Source organism: Pan paniscus, chromosome 2 (genome assembly GCF_029289425.2).
Source record: "Pan paniscus chromosome 2, NHGRI_mPanPan1-v2.0_pri, whole genome shotgun sequence".
Taxonomy (NCBI): Eukaryota; Metazoa; Chordata; class Mammalia; order Primates; family Hominidae; genus Pan; species Pan paniscus.
The window spans coordinates 133413484-133435980 of record NC_085926.1 but is presented as its reverse complement, the minus strand read 5'-3'; the positions used below and the strand labels follow the sequence as shown (position 1 = coordinate 133435980).

The 22497-nt window shown below is 39.4% G+C and overlaps 1 long non-coding RNA gene across 1 annotated transcript in view; it reads left to right on the top strand.

Annotated features, from left to right (window-relative positions):
• The first annotated feature begins 5101 nt into the window (after positions 1 to 5101).
• Positions 5102 to 22497, top strand: part of LOC134729929 (uncharacterized) — a 123412-nt gene continuing 106016 nt past the window's right edge. The window contains exon 1 of the long non-coding RNA XR_010111502.1: positions 5102 to 6620. This is a non-coding gene — a long non-coding RNA (uncharacterized LOC134729929). The remainder of the gene's footprint in view (positions 6621 to 22497) is intronic.

The following is a 22497-nucleotide window of genomic DNA, read 5'->3' as shown; positions in this document are numbered from 1 at the left end:
TCCTCAGGGTACCTGCCTGGTGCTCAAGCTGTCTGTCCTGGCCCAGAGAACTCATGTACCATAAGCTAGGCCCACATCATAGCTTCTCTTAATTGTGAGTCTGTTTAACGTTCATTCAGTTTCTTCCTGGCATGTAGACTTTCATGGTAAACTGAAATTTTAGCATTTTCTTATACAGCTGAACAAAAATGTGCTTTCTTTTAACTTTTACTCACTGGCTCCAGCCCTGCACCAAGGATTCACACAGAAAGAAAATTCCGGCCAGGCATGGTGGCTTATGCCTGTAATCCCAGCACTTTGGGAGGCTGAGGCGGGCAGATCATGAGGTCAGGAGATCGAGACCATCCTGGCTAATGCGGTGAAACCCTGTTTCTACTAAAAATACAAAAATTAGCCAGGTGTGATGGCGGGCGCCTGTAGTCCCAGCTACTTGGGAGACTGAGGCAGGAGAATGGCGTGAACCTGGGAGGCGGAGCTTGCAGTGAGCCGAGATGGCACCACTGCACTCCAACCTTGGTGACAGAGCAAGACTCCGTCTCAAAAAAAAAAAAAAAAAAAAAAAGAAAATTTCCTTTTTCTTGGGACAGTCTTTCAGACATTTAAAGAGAATCATCAACTGGCTAAACATCTCCAAGGTCTTTTAATTAATATAGTTTTCAGTTCTTTTCCCATTTTCTTTTCCTGCCTGTGACCTCTCTCCATCTGGTCAGTGAATACCCTAAACTACAGATCTCAGAACCTCTGGAAGAAGCAGACAGCCGTTAGTTACCACTGGAAAATGTAGTCCTGTGTTCCTATTAGCTTCCTTGGCAACTGCCCCCTTACTATTGAGTGAAACTGAGACAGTAGACTCAATTCTGAGGTCTTTTTCTCATGAGTTGCTATCAAGGTCTATCTCCTCGTCCTCTATTTGTGCACCTGATTATTTGAATAAGGCTCTGAAATGTTGGGTCAGGTTTGAACTACTGCTTTTGGCATGCTGATTCTGCCATCCCCCTCCACAGCCTCTTCTCTCAGCCTCATGTAGATGGGGTATGCAGGCTCAAGGGGACAAATATTTAATAATACTTGATAAAAATTTTGGACTGAATGAAGCAGAGGTCAAAATTCTTCATTATATCACGGTTCAGGGCATCCTATAGCATCATATCACCCATTAATCATTATCTCCAAATTTATTCAACCAGTTATAAATCCACTGAATTGTATTATCATGAGGTCCATATCTCTGTAATTTGTTAACAACAATATTATAGGAAACTCCATCAAAGACATTGCTAAAATCAATAAGCACAGTATCTACTGCATCTTTTTAATTCTCTTTTGTGGTCATCTCACCAACAGGCATGTCTAATGGGGATTGCTCTTAGTGAGTCAAAGTTGGTCCCAGGAAACATGTTCTTCCCAATAAGGATTCACATTTCTTCTGTTACACAATCTTCTCAAGGAGTTAATAGGGACCATCTTACTCTTTTGAAAATTAAAACCTGCCCTCTTCCCAAAAGATATTAAATAGATGAGGATAGGACAAAAGAGATTGAAATTAAACTTTGCAGAAATAATCTAGATCAGGCTTTATGAATAATTACCAGGCATTGTGCTAAAATTCTAAAAATGGCTGTGATGTCACTTGCATAAATTATTAATAAATTATTATATATCTGATAATTTTTCTTTGTAGACCTGGAGGCAAAGGTATGGATGAGATCACATAGCAAGGAGATTGCTGCTGAGAAGGAGTCAAAGCCTGGGTTTTACCTGTGGCCTTGCTGCTACACTAACTTTACTGACATGTCATTCTGGGATAGTCTTTTCTCTCTGAGGCTTCAAGAGAAGATGAGAATACATTCCATCCCTACCTCTTGGAGTCATTGTGAGGACTCAGATGAAGTGCAGCATCACGCAACAGTAAGTGGTTATTAGTATGGCTTCTGGAAGAGTTTGTGTCTCCAAGTGGGATCCTTGGCTGTCAGATCCATGACTGCATCTATAAATACTGTGGGAAGTCGGAAGCACACACTGGGGTTGACCGTATTCTCTAATTGGGTGTCACCTTTCATGAGCCAAGCAGCTGCCAAAACTCATTGCCTCTGATTTAGTGTCTTGGAACTGATCAGCATATTGTTTTGTTAATAACCATCTGAGGTTCAAGAAGTCTTCCAAGTGGTACCACTTGAAATATAACAGCTGGCTCAGGGGCTGTTTTGTGGTAGGCTCAAATGGGACTTAGATGCTATTTTCTTCTTATGCACAAATGTGGTAACAAGCTTGAAAAGGGGGCTCAGTGATTCCCCACTGCCTCCAGTGCTCAGTAAGCAATTTGAATATTTCAATATGGAAAATATAACCTAGTTCTTTTTAGACCAATCTGCCTCTTATTCATAAATTAAATAGGATACACAGAGCTAAGGAACAGAATGAAGACAAGACAGTGAAGACATCATCTCAATAGCAGGAATCTATCCTGAGCCTGTCATTCTTCCATCTATATTCCTGTCCACCCATATGTCCATATATCCGTCAATCCATCTATTAATACATTAAAAATTAAATGAATATTTATGATACAAAAGACACTTAATGAGACCTAAGTCCTGCCTTCAAGGAGTTTATGGTTAAGTATATGGGAGAAATCGAATATAATTCACAGCAAAGCAATGTTATTACAAGATCAGAGAAAGATTACTTCCAGTTAGATAGAACCGGGGAAGCATTTAGGCTGAACCAAGAAAGTTGGATAAGATTTAGATATATGGAGATGGGAGATATGGTTTTTCTAGGAAGAGGGAATAACCAACAATAAAGACATGAAGGAGGTAAACTATGGAGACTGCTTGGAGACTACTGTTCAGTATTGAGTTTTGCAGGAGATAATGAGAGTTAAGCTGAAAAGGTAGCATGGGACAGAAGATAAAGGGCCTGGAATTCCAGGCTAAGGAGTTTGTACATCATTTTGGAGAAAATTGGGAGCCCCTGAGGATTTTTAAATATTGTAGCATTGTATCCAGAACTGTGCTTCAGAAAGAGTACTGCCATTCCCAGTGTTAAATGTTAGAAGCAATACGCCAGAGCCTTGCCTCCAGGTCTTACCTTCTGGCTTTCACATGGCATTTGTTGGTGCCAGTGGCTGGGAAGAAGATTATTCTATTTTACCCTGAAGGAGGAAGGTGGATGTAGTGTGTGGATCTGTGAATTCCAGTCAGATTCCCTTTCAGGACTGACACACTTATCTGCTCATGCTGAGAGTGTTGGCTACTGATGGCCATAGCCAAATCCCTGTCTGGGAACTGCATCTGGCTGGTGAGAGCTGCCTTTCCCAGGGTAATACTCTCTCCTTCAATGACTGGTTGATACAGGGGTTACAAAGGCCTGGCCCCTTTGCCTCAATTTGGAAGACAACTCTGAATACTCCGCAGTCCATAACTCCCAAGCTTCCTGCAGGATTATCTGAGGCTTCTGCATTCTCTGGTGCCTGCTCCGACAAAACTCCTGCACATACATCTCCATCTCAGAGTCTGTTTCTAGAATCCTGAGCAAAGGCAATGGGTCTTCCTCTTCCCCAGCTTCCTCTGCAGTTGACTTATCCAGGGGATGGCTTGTGTCATCTCTCTTGCATCACCTCCCTTGGTAAGGGGCTGAAGATGGGCAGTGTTGCCCCTATTTCTAAGAGATTGTCTCTGTGAGTGTATCTGTGAGTGTAGAGTTTTCTCTTTAGGTATTGAGGGTCTCTGGACCTTCCCAGGCTATGTTCCCCAAAATGTCTTCCATGGGATGTTTATGGAGGTACACCTTGAAAAAAGTGGTAGCCAAACAAGTACTCAGTATCTAAGAGGTTAGAATTGTAGACAATGCTTGAGTATATCCGATTATAGAGAAGTTTTCTCAAAAATCATGTCGGGGTTAAGGAACTGTTGCTTTATATGTTTGAGGAATTATTTGGGGCTGAAATACTCATTAGTGAGTATTTCATTAGTGAAAGGCAAGGCCAATGTCTACTTGGAATGATACTTGTAAAACAAGGGTTGAAAACTCATGTGGCTCGGCATCCATTCAACATAAACAATGAGATAAGAATGTAGGGTCCTGGGGACCTGAAAATAAAGTATAGGCCTGTCCTAAGGGGACTGCTGCTATAGGGGTTCATGAAAAAGACTGGTGCTTCCATGAGGAAGTGCTGGTCCCTGTGGCCAGACCTCAGGTTTTGCAAGGTATCTGTACTTTAAAAAATGTAAATCTCCTGAGTTTTAATTTAATTTTTAGAAAATACTGTGTGCATGAAGCAAAATACATCTGCGAGCTGAATGTGGCCTTCAGGCTGTGGTTGTTTGCCTCTGTTTTAAACCACCGTGCATGCTGGAGAGAGCACCTGAGGCAAAAACAGTGAGCACATTTGTGTGCTCATCTCTAGAGGGGCCTCTGCCTGGTAATGGGCCACTGGGAGGCAGGGTGGGCTACAGAAATGGGGGGAGGGCTGGGGAGCCTATGCATGCATGGTCTGAAGAGCAGACAGCTTAAAACATGTTTCCAAATGTGTTTTGGCCGCTTTCCTTTATGAGAACTGGGGAAATCTGCAGGTTTAAAAAAATCTTATTTGTAAATTTACTTATTCCTTAAATTCCTTCTTAAAACATTATTTTATGTTATTTAATCTTCATGAGATCCTTCAAGGATTCCCAACTGTACACAAGATAACAGTTGACAGTTAAATCCCTCCATGTTAGGGCTGCACATTCAATTCATTCATTCATTCATTCGGGTGTGAATTCCTTGATTTGACACATACACAAATAATTATACAAATAATTATTGAATGCTGTCTTGTACAGGGAACTGTATGAAGTACCTCTAGAATTACAAAAATGAATAAGGTACTGTTTCTGCCTTCTAGGAACTCAGATGCCCTCACTGCATCTCAAATGCACTCAGGTAGGTACGATGATGGTAAGAGTTCATATTTACTGACTACCTACTAAGTGGTTGGTACTATTCCTAGTATTTTATTTTAACTTTCGCATTTAATCCTATAACAGCATACCTAAGAAGTGACTATTATTTCTGACCTCCATTTAGAGAAAGCATGGAGACACATGCTGTTTCGGCACTTTCCCCAAGATCAGAGAGTTATAGGAGCTGGAGCTGGATAGAAGCCTGGTGTACACCTCTCTGACTATTGCTTCACTGGGCCACCTGGCATCCTGTGGAGGGGCTTCTGAGCACCTGTAATCTGATGGAGAGCATGGCAGAGGCAGCTGGATGCTAGACACTGAGGAGACACCTGAGTCTGACAAGTGGAAAGAGATGTGTGTGGGGAAAGGAGATCAGGCAAAGGCTCCGCAGTAGGAAGGCCGGAGTGGCCCCTGAGACCACAGGAAGAAAAGGGAAGCAATGCTGGACAGCCGGCCAGCTCCTGGGCTGTGGGGCCAGCAGCCATTAGAGACAGTCAGAGTAGAGGACCCTTAGACCCCACCAGACCCTGCAGAGGATGAAACAGAAGGATGCAAAGAGATTTGTCCTCTTAAGAGAGGAAACAAATACAAATCACAATGAAATGCCACTTTCCTGCATCGGATTAATGAATACTCGAAAGCTTAATACTACTTAGTGTTGGCCAGGACTTTCCTTTTGCACAATTTTGATGGGCGAGTCAATTGGGAAAGTGTTTGTGAGTGCAGTTTGGCAATATGTGTGTATCTACATTTTAAATGCACATACTTTTTGGTCCAGAAAAAGTCCCCTGAGGATACACACATACCTGCAGGATAAATGCACACATACATATATTTAGGGTTGGCATTTTTACAAACAGAAAATTAAAAATGATCTTCATCAGTAGGTTAAGCAAATAAATTATGATAATACAAACTAGGGAATACTGTGGCTTCGTATTACTCTTAAAATAAAACTCCAAGCCCTTTCCCATGGCCTATAAGGCCTGGGATGATTTGGTCCCTTCCCCGTTCTCACCCTAATTTCTCACTGCTCTTTCTCTCCCCCTGCTCCAGTTCCTAGAGGCTATAGCTGTTCCACAGACCAAGGCAGTTCCACCCTTAGGGCTTTGCTCCTGCAGTTTCTCCTTCTTGGAAGGTTTTCTCCCCCAGATATTAATACGACTGTCTCCTCACTCTATTTATACCTCTGTTCAAATATCAACATGTGGTGAACAGCTTCGAAAATGACCCTTAACGACCTGCCCTCCTGGTATGGATTCCCTCCCTTCTAGTGTGAGCTGGACCTAGTGACTTACTAATAATGAATAGAATATTTTAAAAGGGGGGATTTCACTTCTGAGATCTGATAACAGAATACCATGACTTCATCTTGCATGCTCTTTCTCTCTCCCTCTGTCTTCCTCTCCCTGGCATTCTTGCTTGTGAGTAAGCAGGCTGCCATGCTGTGAGCTGCCCTATGGAGAAGTCCACATGGCAAGGAACTGAGGGAGACCTTCAGCCAACAGCCAATGAGGAACTGATGCTCCCAGAGAACAGCCTGTAGGAAACTAATTCCTGCTAACAACCTTCAGATGACTGCAGGTCTGGCTGGCAACTCAACTGAAGCCTGAGAGAGATCCTGAAGCAGCGGGTGCAGCTAAGCCTCTGCTGGATTCCTGTTAGACAGAAACTGTGAGTCATGAATACTGTTGTTTTAAACACTAAGTCTTGGGGTAATTTGAAACACAGCGATAGACCACTGATACAGAATCCCTGGGAGAAGTGTTCTATGACTATTCAATTTAAAACAGTATTCTTTGTTGCACAGTGACCCCTTAACCTGCTTTATTTTATTTCATAGCATGTATTTCTTGGACATTCTTTGATATCTTTTTGTTTGTGTATTTCTTTCTCTTTACTAGAATGTAAAGTTTTATGAGGACGAAACTCTTTTGCTTATCATTGTGTTCCCTCGTGCCTAGAAGAGTGCCTGACATTAAGTGGGTGCTCACGTTTGGTAGGTATTTGTGAAGGAATAAATATTGCAACCCATAAAAAGAATGAATAGTCATGCAGATCCAATATGGGGAAGGCTTCCAAAATATAACATTATGGCGGGAGGGAAAAGCAAGTTGCAAGGCAATCTATATATATCATGATCCCCCTTTCATATCTGAAAGTTTGCATATGCAATGAAAAATGTCTGAAAAGATACAGATCAAAGTGTGAATAGTGGTTTTCCCTACAAGATAAAATTATAGAGCCACACTGTCTTAAACATTTCTTTAATTTTTAATGGTTTTATAATTATTCTAGAATCAGAAAAATTCAATGAAGACATTTTATAGAATTCTTAAGGCCAACCAGCCACTTGCTCTTCAGTGTTCCTGTGTCTTCTCTTGGCAGACCTCCAAAGAGGCTACCTGCTGCTAGTCTGAACCTAGCAGCCTTAGACTTTTTCCTTATGGTGGCCAGAACCATTCTCCCTGCACCTCACCCAGCCAGCCTCCAGTCTCCAGGCAGTGCACAGGAAGAGCTCCCACATGACAGACTGTCAGAAACCTAGCATGTTTTCTGTGAATATTTCTTGGCAATAATTACTGAATAGGAAATAGGGAGTTGAAGAGAAATAAAAATACAGTACAGCAAAAATAACTGTTTTTGCAGTTCAGCCTTGAAGGGATAAAGGCTGCCGAGTAGCTGATGGATGGAGCACACTGCGCTGATCCTCTGCTTTGCTTGAGGGCGAAGTTCTCATGGGGACACTAAGGGTGGGCTTCATGGAAAGCTCCAGTGAGATCCCTGGACACATATCAGATTTCTCCCTGGTTATGTTGAGTGTATCTGTGCAGGAAGGTACTCAGAGTGCTCCATCTAAAGCCCAGCATTCCCTGTAGACTAAGAGTCAGTGTGGGAGAGAGGTGGGGGCGGGCAGCCTTGTCATTCTTCCCCTCACAACTTGGCTTGGGCAGTTTTTCATCTCCTTGCTATGTTATCAACTCTCCACTGCCTCACCCACTATATCCTATATACTCTTAAATTTGCTGTATATGTTGACTGGGAGGCAAGGTAAGCCTCCAAGAGGAGAGCTGATCATAATCCTGAAAGACACAATCCAGAGTGCCACCATCTTGAATGTGGAAATCCTGAATGATCACAATCCCAAAAATACAATTCTGAGAAAAACAATAAAAAAGTATTTTAAAGATATTTAAAAGGGAATTTATTTGAGAAACATAAAAATGCAACAGAACACTTCACAGGCCACTTTATACAATAAAAGAGTCAATAACATACACATTTTTGGAGGCATAAAAATTCAGATATACTAATGACAGCCACATGGATATAACAATTATGAGCAGATGAACTGTATTCATAAAGAAATAGGTGAAAAAGGGAAATATATAAACACATATCACTATGGTTGTGTACGCAGCCTTATAACTGCAGTCATATGAAATACTGTTATGAGCAACCTAACAGTATTTTAAAGAGATCAATAAAAAAACAAAACCATGTTGGGTCACCATCACATATGCAGTCTCCCAAAGAGCCGAGATCTTGAGACATTTCTCACAAAAGCAGATGTAGCAAAAGAACATCTCTTCATTTATTGAGGAAATTTCAACATTTTTACTTACATGCACAATGCTTACACACAAAGTCAACGTTATGATAATGCATTTTCTGGAGTCAAATCTGCAAAAAAATGTGTAAAACCAATTAGAACTCTCCAAAAGTCTCTATGCAATTTATATCTTCAATATTGAAAATGATGTAAAGATGAAATACATAGCCTAGCAAATTGTAAAATACTACGTTAACAATTTAAAATAATGAAAAAGACTAACAAAAAGAAAAGAAAAACATTAGACATGAAAAAGTATATTAAGTGGATAGATAATGGCAATTGCACAGAGGTTGTCCGTAAGGCTGGCTAACCTTCACTATCATTGACTATATTTTGAAGTCTTGCATCACGATGAATAGCTGCTTTTTTCTATTAGGACATGGCTTTCCTCAGAGAATATTTTCATATTCATTTTCTATGTAGTGCTGCTCTTTTTGATATTCTTCTGTGATTCGATATGCAACAACATGAACATTTCCTGTTAAACTTTCCCATCTTCTGTTTAGGAATTTTGATCTCTAGGGATTTCAGTATTTGGGATGATGGTGTTTGGAATTGTGTCTTTCAGGTTTATGATCCAAACCCCTCTGAGAGCAGGGACACAAGATGTTGTGTCCTCTGTGGTATCCTCAGGGCCTGTTATACTGACAGCGCAAGTAGAGACTCAAGCAGTGTGGTTGGCAGAATGAATGGCCACTCTCACATTTGTGTATGTCCTTTCTAAAGTGTGCTCCAGCATGGTATGGTCTGACACTATGGAGTAGAGCAGGATTGTACACACCTTCTTTCTACATTCTATACTTCCATAAATGTAATCTAAGAGCAGATTTTTTGGGCAGCCAATTAAACAGTTACAAAACTTGTTCCTCCAACCTTTTCTTCTTAAAGAAGATGTCAGCTATTATTTCTTTAAATGTCACTTTAATGATGAAATATTTCAAACATATTTAAAATATTCTGAACATAGCAAGTCCTCATGGACCTACCTCTGGAATTTAACACATATTCTTTTTTTTTTTTTTGCTTTTTTCATAATTTTAATTTTCATATATTTTTCTTTTCCTTTTTATTTATGCTTTTAATTTTTAATTTTTGTTGGTACATAGTAGGTATATATATTTTGGGCGTACATGAAATGTTTTGATGCAGGCATGCAATATGAAAAAAGCACATTATGGAGAATGGAATATTCATCCCCTCAAGCATTTATCCTCTGAGTCACAAACAATCCAGTTACACTCTTCAAATTATTTAAAAATGTACAAGTAAGTTATTATTGACTTTAGTCACCCTGTTGTGCTATCAAATAGTAGGTCTTACTCATTCTTTTTACTGTTTCTGTATCTACTAACCATCCCCACCTCCCCTCCTTGCCCTCCAGTACGCTGCTATTTTACCATGATTACTTCAAATTTTTGGATAAATAAAATATACAGATAAAATCAAAGCCTCCTTTATTTTTCATTCTTTGCTTTTCATTCTTTCATCACAATAAATAAATATTATTCTGAAGTTGATGTATGTTCCTCCCACCCATGTTTTATAATTTTATTACATATATACTTATAAAATATCATATATAAAGTATCAAATCTTATTTGCCTGATATTCTGTAACTCACAATTATGTTTTCAATATTGATTCCTAGGAACCTAATTTTAGTTACTGAATTCTATGAGTGTGTCATAATTTGTCTATGCTCCAGTAGCTGTGTATAGGATTTCTCATTTCCCCATTTTCAACCATTCCTCAGTTTTATAAGGCTTTTTATTTACCAAGCCAGTAAATATGAAATGATATCTCATTTTAATTTGCATTTTCCTTTTACTAACAAGGTTGGACATCTTTTCATGCATTATTTTTTTGCCATTTGGATTTTTTCTTTTATCGATTTCCTATTCTTACATTGTGCTAGTTTGCAAAAATGGCCACAATAATTTCCATCCCTGAATCGATATCCTTGGGTAATTCCCATCATACAGATTCTGGGCGTAGACATGTGATTTCCTTTGGCTAAGGAGATAAGAAAATGTGAGACTTGAAGAGGCCCAAGAGACTTGGAAAGTGCTTGTGCATTGGTGCTGTTTCTTGCTTCTCTGAAACCACCACCATGTGAAAAAGCCTGGGCTAGTCTGCTGAATGATGAGGGACACATGGCCTGGTGACCTTCATTAGTCCAGCAAACTGCCAAACACATGAGTGAGGCCATTGACTGCCAGCTGACTGCAAACATGAGACTGAGCCCAGCTAATTTCTTGAGGATAAAATGAGCCATTTTTTTCTGAGCTCAGCCCAAACTGTCAACCCACAGAAATCAGAGCACATAGATATTTGTTGTTTTAAGCCAGTAGCCCTGGGTGGTGTGTTATGGCAGCTATAGCTCATTCACATTATTTTGCCCATTTTTTCCCCTTTTGGTTGCTTGTCTTTTTTTTTATTGCTAAACTCTTTCTTTATTTCTTCTGGGTTTTTTTTTTTTTTTTTTTTTTGAAACAGGGCCTCACTTTGTCACCCAGGCTGGAGTGCAGTGGTGTGATCTTGGCTCCCTATAGCCTCGAACCTCCACCAGGCTCAAATGATCCTCCCAACTCAGCCTACTGAGTAGCTGAGACTACAGGTGCATGCCACCACACCCAGCTAATTTTTATATTTTTTGTAGAGATGGGGTTTCAACATGTTGCCCAGCCTGATCTTGAACTGCTGGGCTCAAGGGATCTGCCTGCCTTGGCTTCCCAAAGTGCTGGGATTACAGGCATGGACCACCGTGCCCAGTCTGCTAAACTCTTTCTTAACATGACATTTCTCATTCAACTCTGTAAGTTTACGAGGCAGACATTATTATCATTATTATCATCATTTCCATTTTAGAGATGAGGGAGCTAGGATTAGAGGTTTAGTGATTATTCAAAGATCATGCACCTAGCAAGCAGGGAAGGTGAAATTTGAATCCATAAATGTCTGGCTGCAGGACCAGAGCTCTCAGGCCATTTCACTTCCCTGCTTCTCTCGCATGTTGAATTTACAGTCGCTCAGTTCGTGGAAACTCTTTAGGGCCAGGCACTATGCCACATTTTATATCATACTAAACACAGAGTTTTGTTTTAAACTTGGTTTAGGACTTTCTGTTTTCAGTGGTGTACTAGAACAAGCCCACAGCAGCTCACGAGAGCCAATGTTAGCTAGCATCTCTTCCCAGTTCTGAGTTCAGGACATCACATGGTAACTTGACGTCAGCTGTGGTAGGAGTCTTTATACCACAGAATTTAGCAAATACTGTGAATCAGGGGCTTTTATCTTCTAGAGAGCTGGTTTACCAGCACATAAAGTACTGGGCTGTGTTTATTCCTGTTCCTTGTATCTTGTTAGGTCTGTCCCTATCAGTTGGTGGTTAGAATAGTGTTGGAACATTATTTGTCATCCAACATATTTGCTATTCCTATCCACTTTATATCATTTCACAAATGGAATAAGTATATCTTCTATGTCTTCACTGGCTCACAAACTGAGCTTTCAGGGCTGGGAGTAGAAACTTTTCTCCAGGTTCACTTGTTCCATTAATCAATACATTCGTTCCTCTACTGATAGGCAATAGTCCTTGAGTATTTTCTATGTGACAAATAGTATTCTAAGCCCTTTACATGTATTAAATTATTGTAATCTCCTCAGCAACTGATGAGTTATGGATTTGAGGCACAAGGAAGTTGAATTCCTTAGGGGTCTACATAACTAGGTGATGGCTGAACTGGATTCAAATCCAGTTTGCTAGTTTGCTATCCTCTCTTTACTTAATTGCACTACAATCCAAACTTTGAGCCTCTATCTGATCTATAAGGATACCACAGAGGAGTCCGGATTCAGTGAGCAGTGGGATTCAGCAGTAGTAGAGGGCCACTGTAAGTTTTCAAATGGGAGAGTGATACTTTTCACACGGTACTTAGAATGTTTTGTTACACTAGAGTATGATAGATTGTCCCAAGTAGGAGAAAGGCCAGGGGCAGGAAAAACACTTGTGGGATTATAGCTATCATTTAGAGCTTGCTCATGTTTATGGAAATGAAATGAGTCTTCTATATGGGGCTTTCACTCCAACTGGATCAGGCTCCTACTGGCTCAGTCAAGTTGCCAAGGCTCTGTTCATGCTATTTCCCTGATCCATGGTACATTCTCTAGCTACTTCATTTCTTTATATATAAAAATAGTTAAAAAAATAAACTACAGATATAATATTATTATTGGGCTCTTCCACAACATCATTCCCCTTAAATATTCATCATCTGTTTTATACACTTCTGATTTAATAATTTCTCACATATTTATTATTTATCACCAGTGAGTCTTTAAGCTCCTCAAGGGCAGGAACCACGTCTTATACTTTGGCATGCTCTGCAGTGCTGAGATCACCAGAGTTACTCCATAAATGCCTGTGGAATATAAAAATGCATAAATAACTCTTCTTTTTTTTTTTTCCATGGGCAAGCTCATTGACAGTAGGTGCCTGGAGTAATATAATTAGGAAGCTCCAAAATAAAATTGTGTTAAGGAACTACTTAAATGCTGTAAAGGAAAGTAGAGAAGACAGCCAATTTGTATCTACGAGCACCCATGATTTCTATGTAATAGAAGAAGTCATTTATTGGATTTAGTTGACTTAGTTAAGTTCCTGGCTACAGGCTGTCTCCTGAGTCCTTAATTGCTCATCCAAAAGGAGGAAGTAGTGGCCCCACTCAGAGCCAAGTTGTAAGGTATCCATTAGCAGATTTGAGAGTGTGGCTAGAGAATTGTGGAGCCTGAATGAGGGGAACAGAACCAACAACTACCAATTATCTAGCGTGTGCAAACACTATGCTAAAGCACATTTTCTTTTAGTCATCATTACTAACCTGCTAGGTGTGTTTTGCTATTCCTTTTGAGAGATGAGAAAACTGAGCTCTGAAAGAGTATGTAACTACTTGTTTCAGAGTACACAGTGGGTAAGAAATGGAGCAGAGATTCAAATTCACTTTCATCTGGCTCTAAAAACAATGCTTTATTGTTTACCTATAGGGCTAGCCTAGTAATGTAAATGTGTGAATTGGGCTGGGTATAGGAAAACTGGGAAAAGTTTCCAAACTCTGTTTAAAGATTCAGAATCAAACTTAAAAACTACACTTCCTCCCAAAACTTTTGCAGGCTAGCCTTCTCTATTGGATCATCACTTGCAACTCTTATTTTTAATAAAGCACTTTACCCAGTCAGAGGTGGGAGACATGGATTTGTCTGATATTTTCTATGATGGGATGCTGTTACTTAGCTAGGCCAGCCTGGAATTTCAACTAATTCTTGATGGGGAAAAGCATACCATTCAGAGGTTGTGAAAGCAAAGAGATCATCCAGGGACCCAAGTTAGATGGTACTCCTAAAGACAGCCAGAGCTGGACTGTGCTAATAGACTTCAGCAAAGGCAGTGGGTGCAGTGATTGATAGGCTGGTCTGTAGCAACAGAACTGGGGGTTATGTCAAACGGAATACCAGGAGAGTCTGGGGACACACAGGTCATCTGGTTCCAGAGGAAGATAAACATAGCCTCAGAGACTGTGGGAAGATGATAGAGAAGGTAGATGGGCAGGTGGTTAGCAGTGGAATGGTCAGGAGTAGAGATCTAAACAACAGCACCAAGGCAGAGTATTCAAGGCTTCTCCCTCTGGATGCCAGAGGACTGGATGGCAGGCTCTAGTCTGGAGAGCCAGGTGGGATTTACACTCAGCAGAAAGACATAACAGAGTTCTGGGAGGTATTTTCCAGAATATACCAAAGGCAAGAGTGGTCTCTGTCCTAATCCTTGCAATTTAAAGGACAATATATATCATGATCATGATCACACACACACACACGAACACACTAGTGTCTCTCACTTGAGATCCAGCTGTTATTGCTGGCACACCATAACCTGGGACATTCACTGTCAATGCTATCACCATTCAGGCCCCAGGGAAATGCTTCTTCACATCTCTTGCTCCACAACACAAATCAATTCATTCAGGTATGTGGGTTTGCTGTTGTTATTAGAAAAAGACAAAGGAAACTTGAGCAGTGGAAGCACTTAGGTAAGGGAAAGGACAAATTAGTGTATCAAATCCTTCCTCTCAGGTACATGAATGCAATAGGTTCTGGCATAATAAAATAAGATTTTTTAGTAGTGTCACATATTCTTTTTTTTTTTCTTTCTTTTTACACTCCAATTTGTGGGTTTTGGTAGTGCTTAGAGTTAATATGGTATTCACAAAAGTTGTTCACGGTAGATGAGGAATAGTTTAGGTCTGGATATAACATGCATGAAGTATGACACTGCTTCTTTTTGTCTTTTAAAAATAATTATTATGGTACATAATAGTTGTATATATTTATGGGGTACAAGTGATGTTTTGATATAGGCATACAATGTGTGATTATCAAATCAGGATAATTAGGGTAATCATCACCTCAAGCATTTATCATTTCTTTGTGTTAGAAACATGGCAATTCCACTCTTTTAGTTATTTTAAAATATACAATAAATTATTGTTAACTATAGTCACCCAATTGTGCTACTGAATACTAGATCTTATTCATTCTATCTAACTGTATTTTTGTACCCATTCACTAGCCCCACTTTACCCCCACTCCCTGCCACCCTTCCTAGCCTATGGTAACCATCATTCTACTCTCTATCTTTATGAGTTCAATTTGCTTAATTCTTGGCTCCCACATGTGAGTGAGAACACGCAAAATTTGTCCTGCTGTGCCTGGCTTATTTCACTTAACATAATGTCCTCTAGGTCCATCCATGTTGTTGCAAATGGCAGTGTTTTATTCTTTTTTATGGCTAAATGATATTCCATTGTGTTTATGTACCACATTTTCTTTATCCATTTATTTATTGATGGACACTTAGGTTGATTCCATATCTTGGTTTGGTGATTAGTGATGTAATAAACATGGGAATGCAGATATCTCTTCAATATATTGATGTATTTTCTTTTAGATATATACACAGCAGTGGCATTGCTGGATCATATTGTAGTTCTATTTCTAGTTTTTTGAGGCACCTCCATATTGTTCTCCATAGTGCCTATACTAATTTACATTCCCACCAACAGTGACACTGATTCCTAACATGGTCAATTGCATGGGCATTGAATTCTCAAATTGCAGATAATCTTATTTTTATGACATATTTATTAAGTTTTAATTAAATTTTCAAAATATCGAATGAAAAATTAAAGATGATTTAAGTAATTATTTAAAAATGCAATATTCATTGATTACAATATATATTTTACCTCTAAATTTAATAAGTTTGAATATTTTGTAAGAAAAATAGATTTATAATTCTTTGAGAAATTAATTTTACAAATGTTTATACTCAATTTACATGTAACTTAATTTATTTTATTTTTTTTGAGACCGAGTTTCGCTCTTGTCACCCAGGCTGGAGTGCAATGGTGTGATCTTGGCTCACTGCAACCTCCACCTCCTAGGTTCAAGCGATTCTCCTGCCTCAGCCTCCTGAGTAGCTGGGACTACAGGCACATGCTGCCATGCCTGGCTAATTTCTTTTTATTTTTTGTAGAGATGGGGTTTCACCATGTTGGCCAGGCTGGTCTCGAACTCCTGACTTCAAATGATCTGCCCACCTCAGATGATCCACCCAAAGAGCTGGGATTACAGGCGTGAACCACCACTCCTGGCGTCAATTTACATTTTAAATGAAAATTTATTCAAATTGTGTACACTTTAAATACAATTTCCTTGTAGAGTGAATGTCATTATTATCCTCATTTGTGTCAACTGAACACAAATTACATAAAACTCTTGATTATAGGAACATACTTAGTAATTTTACTTAACTGATGGAAAGAAAAATAAAGTTCACAGAATGCATATATAGTAATTTATGAATTATGTATGCATTTATTACTTAACGCAAATATTATACAACTATCAATAGGTCACCTACACATAGACAATAATGATTAAATTCAGTCTATCTTGATATTTTCTTTTTGGCCATATGAAACTATAGCTTGCACATATTTTTAAATTTTGTCATCATAATGGTATAAATATTAAGGTGAAATGTAAGTTATCTGCCAATTTGTCAGTTTGATTTATAAATTTTAAATATTTAGACATGGTATGTGGGTTTAGTAAGTTGAATTGTGGCCTCCAAAATGATGTGTCTAAATCCTAATCCCTGCTACCTAAGAATGTGCCCTCATTTTGAAAAAAGGGTCTTTGCAGATGTAATTAAGTGAAGCATCTCAAGATAAGATCATTCTGGATTAACCATGTGGGTCATAAGTCCACTGACAAGTATCCTTATGAGAAGAGGTGAAGACACAGAGACACAGGACAAAAGGGCCTGTGAAGGAGGAGTAAGGACCAAGCCAAGAATACCTGCAGTCACTGGAGGCCGAACAAAGTGAAGAAGAATTCTCCTCTCCAGCCCTCAGATGGCATGCTGCTGACACCTTGACTTGAGATTTCTAGCCTCCAGAGCTGTGACATAATAATTCTTTTTCTTTTAAAGCCACAAATTTTGTAGTAATTTGTTATAACATCCCTGGGAAACTAACGTAGAAGTCTTCTATCTGTATCCTTGTTCTGGGTCCTGCTAATATTAGGAGTCAGTAATATTAGTCTACTGGGTAGACTAGTCTTGGGATGGGGATGTGTTACAAGAGCTTGGTTTAAAACCTGCCCAAATGCTTTCCCTGAGAGATTGTGAGATCTTTGGAGGCAGGTACTTATCTTTTCTTTATATCCTTAACTGCTAGCCAGGTACTCAGTATGAGCTAATGAAGAAATGAATCAATAAATGATTGAATGGTGGCCATCAAGCTCCAGGGCCAAACTTGCCTGGGTTAAAATTCAATTAATGGAGGTGGTTCTTAGGAGCACTACAGTGTGGAAAGCCCTGTTCTTCACTAACATTGGAGAGAAAGGAGTGCAAGACATAGAAGATGAGACATTTGTTCCAGGAATCAGCCCATCATTTACTGCCATGGGCTGCTAAATGTTTAACAACTGGCTCTCTAGAAAACACAAGACAAAACAAAACAAGTCCCCATTCTTTTAAAACTTTTCTGATTTCTATAGTGTAAATATTCCCACCACACCCGACTTTTTTTTCTTTCTTTCTTTCTTTTTTTTGAGACAGGGTCTTGTTCTGTCACCCAGGCTGGAGTGCAGTGGTGCAATCTCGGCTCACTGCAACCTATGCCTCCTGGGTTCAAGCAATTCTTCTGCCTCAGCCTCCCAAGTAGCTGGGACTACAGACATGTGCCACCACGCCCAGCTAATTTTTGTATTTTTAGTAGAGATGGAGTTTCACCATGTTGGTCAGGATGGTCTCAATCTCTTGACCTCATGATCTGCCTGCCTCAGCCTCCCAAAGTGCTAGGATTACAGGTGTGGGTCACCATGCCCGGCCCTGATTTCAAAGCACTAACAAGAAGCCGCTGATTGTGGAGTTGGGAAAATATCATGGTGCACGATTTGCTCTCATAAGCCCCTCTGAGCTGGCTCCAGCACACTGTTATCTGTGACTGAAAATTGTCTAAGATGGAATGATGTCAGCAAGATGGCAGAATAAGGGTTTTCTACTATCATCTCTCCACAGTTCACTGATTTTGACAACCACTGTGGATGAGAGTACCATTGTGGGAGCCTGGGTGTCCAGTAGAGAAGTTCTAGCATGCCATTGGAGCAAAAACAAAACAAACTAAACAACCAAAAGACCCAAAAATCCAAGAATAGATACATTGAATAGATTTCACTTTACCCATGTCACCACTTCCCAAGGCATCACATCTCACTGCCAAAAGAGGCTCCTGTGGCCCATGAGTCCTTCCATGGAAGAAAGCAAGAGTAGTGAATGAGCAGCTGGATTTCCCAGCTGTGTGGAATGATACACAAGAGGCCCAGCTCTTCCGCACCACACACAGAATGCTGAGGGGATCACCCTGGCTATATGGCTGTGAGAGGCTGGGAGCAGGGAAAAGTGGTGGGGACTCACAGCAACAGGGCTTGAAATTCAACAAATGGCCATGTATTCTACTAACAACTTCACAGTCTCCTTCAGGAGGCTTACCCATGAGCCACTTGAGATGCCTTGCAAAGCCCCTTAACTGGCCCGTGGATGCCCTCAATGATCCATGCTCCTCACCTCCTCTCCCAGTACCCCTGCTGAATGGCTCCCCATGCATGTGCTCTATACAATAAGTGTGAGCCTTTGCAGGTGGCTTGCAGTCATGTGCGGTCAACTGGCTTGACTCTGTGGGACTTGGAGGAGACACACAAACTTGAGCATTTTAGGGCATTGCCCTAAGGAAAACAAATGGGAGATTCTCAGCAAACAGTCTAGCTTCGCAGGATGCAGAAAAGGCACACAATTTTAATAATTCCCTCCACCAAAAAAGGAACAAGAGAGGTGGAGCAGGCCCATCCATAGAAAAAGTCTGAGAAAATCTCAGAATCCTCACCCTTGATGGCTACTGAAGGTGTTTCTTTCCCAAAGCCAGTCAATAAAGACTGTAGGAAGTGCCTGCTGTTTCAAATGTAAAGATAGCAACACAAGACTTCAAGGAACAGGAAAAAAAAGGAAGCATGACACAACCAAAAGCACACAATAATTTTCTAGCAACCAACCTGAAGGAAATAAAGACATATGAGTTGCCTAGAAAAGAATTCAAAATAATTATTTTAAGACAGCTCACAGAAATACAAAGGATCATAAGAAACTACTATGGACAATTACAGGCCAACAAATTGGATAACCTGGAAGAAATGGATAAATTCCTAGAAACATACATCCTACCAAGGCTGAATCATGAAGAGGTAAGAAAATCTGAAAAGATTAAAAATGAATAAGGGATTGAATCAGTTATAAAAATATCTCCCAGCAAAGAAAAGCCCAGGACCATATGGCTTCACTGGTAAATTCCATCAGTCATCTAAAGAAGAATTAATACCAATCCTTCTCAAATTCTGCCAAAAATTCAAAGAAAAGAAAATACATCCAAACCCATTCCACAAAGCCAGCATCAACTTGATACAAAAACCAGATAAGCACACTACAAGAAAAGATTACAGGCCAATATCCTGGATGAACATAGGTGCAATAATCTCAACAAAATCCCAGCAAACTGAATTCAATAGCACGTTAAAAGCATCATTTATCCAGATCAAGTGGGATGTATTCCTGGGATGCAAGGATGGTTTAACAAATACAAATCAATAAGTGTGATATACCACATTAAGAGAATGAAGGATAAAATCATATGATTGTTTCAATAGATATGCAAAAAAGCACTAGACAAAATTTAACATTTTTGATGATAAAAACCCTCAAATATTAGGCATAGAAAAAAAACGTACCTCAACTTAATAAAGGCCACGTATGACAAGCATGCAGCCAATACCAAAGGGTGAAAAGCTGAAAACTCTTCCTCTAAAATCAGGAACAATACAAGGATACCCAGTATCACCACTTGCATTCAACATAATACCAAACATAATACTAGTCAGAGAAATTGGCCAAGAAAAGAAATAGAAGGCATAAAAAATCAGAAAGGAAGAAGTAAAATGGTATCTGTTTGCAGATGACATAATCTTATACATCAAAAACCCTAAAGACTCTACCAAAAACCTGTTGGAACTAATAAACAAATGCACTAAAGTTGCAGAATACAAAATCAATATACAAAAATCAATAGTATTTCTATACATTAACAATGAACTATTTGAGAAAGAAATTAAGGTGAGAATCCCATTTATAATAGTATAAAAAGAATAAAATACTTAGGAATAAATTTAATCAAGGAGGTGAAAAATCTGTGTACTGAAATTTATAAAACATTGATGAAAGAAATAGAAGAAGATAAATAAATGGAAAGCTATTCTGTGTTCATGGATTGGAAGAAAAAATATTGTTAAAATGTCCATACTACTCAAAGCAGTCTAAAGATTCAAACCAATCCTTATTAAAATTCCAAAAGCATTTTTCACAGAAATAGAAAAGACAATCATAAAATTTGCTTGGAGCTACAAATGACCCTGAATTGTTAGAGGAATCTTGAAGAAAAACAAACCTGTGGGCATCACATTTCCCGAAATTATATTACAAAGCTATAGACAGTAATCAAAACAATTTGGTACTGGCATAAATACAGACATATAGACCAATGGAACAGAATAAAGAGCTGAGAAATAAACCCATATATATACGTTCAACTAATTTTTCACAAAGCCTCCAAGAATACATAATGGAGAAAAGATAGTTTCTTCAATAAATGGTGTTGGGAAAACTGGATATCCACATGCAAAAGAATAAAATTGAACCTTTATCTTTTACCACACACAAAAATCAATTCAAGATGGATTAAAGACTTAAATGTAATACCCCAAACATAAAACTCCTCAAAGAGTTTTAGGGGAAAAATCTTGTTGACATTGGTCTTGGCAATAAGTTTTTTGGATAGGATAGCAAAAGCACAGACAACAAAAGCAAAAATAAACAAGTGGGACTACATCTATGTAAAGATATAGGGAAAAGCAAACTCAGTTTCTCCTTTTACGCCCTACTCTTACACAGTCACACAAGACTTCTGACACCAGATGTGTATGTGGAGGTATTTCCTCACACCCTAAGCAATCAACCAAATTCTCCAGATTCTGCAGTAGACACCAGCTGGGTGTCCTCTAATTCAATTCAGCTCAATTCTGACACTATCTACCTGGAGATATTGTCAGAACCTGCAGGTTAAGGGCTCATCCCCTACTTCAGATGCCAATTGCAAGTTTGGGCTTCTGGACCTTCTGAACAGTGGCCGTAAATCAGAGTTCCCATGACCCTCTCAGGGTACCCAGGAGCCCCCAGCCATCAGTCAACTCAGTACACTGAAGACACTTTTATCACTCTAGAGATTCCAAGGATTTTAGGAGCTATATGTCAGGAGACTGGAACAAAGGCTAAAGATATATTTCACAATGTCACAATCAAATTAAAAAGTTTCTGCCCAGCAAGGAAAACAATCAACAAAATGAAAAGGCAGCCTACATAATGAGAGAAAATATTTGCAAATCATATATCCAAAATATATAAGGAACTTATATATAACTAAATAGCAAAAACAACACAAAACACAAAAACACCACTAACAACAACAAAAGCAAAAGCAAAAACAAACAAATAACCTGATTCAAAAATAGGCAAACTATCTGTAATGTTTAATATTGAGTGCCAACTTGATTGGATTGAAGGATGCAAAGTTCCTGGGTGTGTCTGTGAGGCTGTTCCCAAGGGAGATGACATGATTTGAGTCATATATACATTTGAGTCGGTGGGCTGGGAAAGGCAGACCCACCCTCAATCTGGGTGGGCATCATCTAATCAGCTGCCAGCGTGGCTAGAATAAAGTAGTCAGAAGATGAAAAGAGTAGGCTGGCTGAATCTTATGGCCTTCATCTTTCTCCCATGCTGAATGCTTCCTGCCCTTATACATCGGACTCCAAATTCTTCAGCTTTTGGACTCTTGGACCTACACCAGTGGTTTGCCAAGGGGTCTTGGGCCTTCAGCCACAGACTAAAGGCTGCACTGTTGGCTTCCCAACTTTGGGGATTTTCGGACTCGGACTGGCTTCCTTGCTCCTAAGCTTGCAGATGGCCTATTGTGGGACTTCACCATGTGATTGTGTGAATCAGTACTCCTTAATAAACTCCCTTTCATATATACATCTATCCTATTAGTCCTGTCCCTCTAGAGAACCCTAATACAGGAACTGAATAGACATTTTACCAAAGAAGACACAAAAATGGCCAGCAGATATATGAAAAGGTGCTCAAAATCATTAATCATCAGGTAAATGCAAATCAAAACCACAATGAAGTATTACCTCACAACTGTTGGGATGGCT